Below are 2,840 nucleotides of genomic sequence, written 5' to 3'. Positions count from 1 at the left end.
GACCGTAACACTGGAGTGTTGTAATTCAGTGTAGCCTTGTGCACTTGATCCATGTCTACTATAGTGGCCACTATAACAGGGCAGAAATATAATGACTGTTTCATTCAATTTATACTTTAACATGTTTTTCTCCCCCCCAAGTGCAATATTTAGATGTGTGGTCTATTATAAAGGCTGCGTTCTATTATAAAGGCTGTCATGGTAACAAGCGTTCTATTATAAAGGCTGTCACGGTCACAAGCGTTCTATTATAAAGGCTGTCGTGGTCACAAGCGTTCTATTATAAAGGCTGTCGTGGTAACAAGCGTTCTATTATAAAGGCTGTCGTGGTAACAAGCGTTCTATTATAAAGGCTGTCATGGTAACAAGCGTTCTATTATCTATTATAAAGGCTGTCGTGGTCACAAGCGTTCTATTATAAATGCTGTCGTGGTAACAAGCGTTCTATTATAAAGGCTGTCGTGGTAACAAGCGTTCTATTATAAAGGCTGTCGTGGTAACAAGCGTTCTATTATAAAGGCTGTCGTGGTCACAAGCGTTCTATTATAAAGGCTGTCATGGTAACAAGCGTTCTATTATAAAGGCTGTCGTCATGGTAACAAGCGTTCTATTATAAAGGCTGTCATGGTAACAAGCATTCTATTATAAAGGCTGTCATGGTAACTGCAATATTAGTGTATTGTTTTTTTTTCTCGAGACTTGAGTGTCATTTGCAGTAAAGTTTAGTCAACAAATAACATTGGATTGTTTTCACACACAGGGACTGATCATGTAGATGATATTCTGTTGTTTAATTAGTTAAAACCTGCACTTCCCCTAGCAGGGATTTATTACATGTTTCAGTGCAACAACAACGTGTCTCCTTTAGGGCCTCAGCAGTTCACATCTCTGGACAGTAAAAACAACAGTACCAAGTCAACATATCTAAAAAGCTATCCTGTGTAGCAGCCTATCTATCCTCTAGCCAGGTCCCAGACCTGCTGCTGTTATAACAAGGAGTGGCATGATGGCACCCAGGCTACAGATCTTTCAGTGGATCTCTGTCCTCCCTGTCGATGTACACCAAAGCCATGGTCTCCGTAGGCGTCGTAGTTCTCATAGAAGTTGTGTTTGAGCCAGGCAGGCTGGTAGGAGGTGGTGCTGTAGAAGAAGGCCTCCATCATGCTGCCTGGGCCTCTCTCTCCCTCCACCTTCCAGTCCTCCAACTCTATCTGAACGGAGTGCGTTGGTACATGGTGGGGCAGCCCTCGAAGGCGTCTAGGAAGCTCAGCATGGTGTCATCCACTCCTGTACACCTCCCCTTGGATCCTGTGGCCTCCCGGGACGGTTCAGCAGGTACGGGATGTTGTACTTCCCAGCGATCACCAGAGGGTATCCATCTACGGTGCGGGCGTGACCACAGAACTCTGCCTTCCCGTTCCCCTGGTCCGGCAGCATCCTGAAGTAGTTGGGCTGACCCTTCTTCAGAGTCCCATAGACAAAGATATAAGTCATCTGTCTGGAAACAGGACAGAACACTTAGTTGTCTCACAGTTAACTGGACAACCTGCAGTCGATACACCCATTTCTGCACCGGAGGCTGCTGAATGGAGAAGGGGCTCATAGTAATGGCTGGAACGGAGTGGATGGAATGGGAACTAAACACATGAAAACCACGCGATTCGATACCATTCCGTTTCAGCTGTTACTATGAGCCCGTTCTCCCCAGTGAAGGAGCCACCAACCCTCCTGTGATGTGTACCTATTGATTCTTGAAGAATATACTGGAACTTATGAATGTTTCATTTCCCATTCCGTTTCAGCCGTTTCAGTAATGTATGTGTTGGGGAATGGATAGAGAACTGGCTGTATGGAAAGTTACTGAGTCAGACAAGAGGAAGGATAGAGAACTGGCTGTATGGAAAGTTACTGAGTCAGACAAGGGGAAGGGTGGATAGAGAACTGGCTGTATGGAAAGTTACTGAGTCAGACAAGGGGTGGATAGAGAACTGGCTGTATGGAAAGTTACTGAGTCAGACAAGGGGTGGATAGAGAACTGGCTGTATGGAAAGTTACTGAGTCAGACAAGGGGTGGATAGAGAACTGGCTGTATGGAAAGTTACTGAGTCAGACAAGAGGAAGGATAGAGAACTGGCTGTATGGAAAGTTACTGAGTCAGACAAGGGGTGGATAGAGAACTGGCTATATGGAAAGTTACTGAGTCAGACAAGGGGTGGATAGACCCTCTCTCACACAGAGGGGCCCACCACAACAACCCTCCTACTACAGTCCTCTCTCACACAGAGGGGCCCACCCCAACGATCCCCTACCACAGTCCTATCTCACACAGAGGGGCCCACCCCAACGATCCCCCTACCACAGTCCTATCTCACACAGAGGGCCCACCCCAACGATCCCCCTACCACAGTCCTATCTCACACAGAGGGGCCCACCCCATCAGACACCCTAAAACCTACTACAGTCCTATCTCACACAGAGGGGACCCCAGGGGACAGAAGGTTCCAGCATCAGACAGGGTCGTGACTTATAAAACCTTTTTTTTACCAAGGCAAGTCAGTTAAGAACAAATTCTTATTTTCAATGACGGCCTACAATTCAGTTCCTCCTCGCAACAGAGATGCATTGTGTAGGAGTTTAGGACAGAGATGCATTGTGTTAGGAGTTGACCCGTAGGACAGAGATGCATTGTGTTAGGAGTTGACCCGTAGGACAGAGATGCATTGTGTTAGGAGTTGACCCGTAGGACAGAGATGCATTGTGTTAGGAGTTGACCCGTAGGACAGAGATGCATTGTGTTAGGAGTTGACCAGTAGGACAGAGATGCATTGTGTTAGAGTTGA

At 46.5% G+C, this 2,840-nt stretch overlaps 1 pseudogene; it reads right to left on the bottom strand.

The window, feature by feature from the left end:
* Window positions 1–874: 874 nt before the first annotated feature.
* On the bottom strand, window positions 875–1,502 carry LOC124022401 (annotated as a pseudogene).
* Window positions 1,503–2,840: the final 1,338 nt, after the last annotated feature.

Source organism: Oncorhynchus gorbuscha, unplaced genomic scaffold (assembly GCF_021184085.1).
Source record: "Oncorhynchus gorbuscha isolate QuinsamMale2020 ecotype Even-year unplaced genomic scaffold, OgorEven_v1.0 Un_scaffold_1370, whole genome shotgun sequence".
Classification (NCBI taxonomy): Eukaryota; Metazoa; Chordata; class Actinopteri; order Salmoniformes; family Salmonidae; genus Oncorhynchus; species Oncorhynchus gorbuscha.
This window is presented reverse-complemented; position numbering and strand designations above follow the sequence as displayed.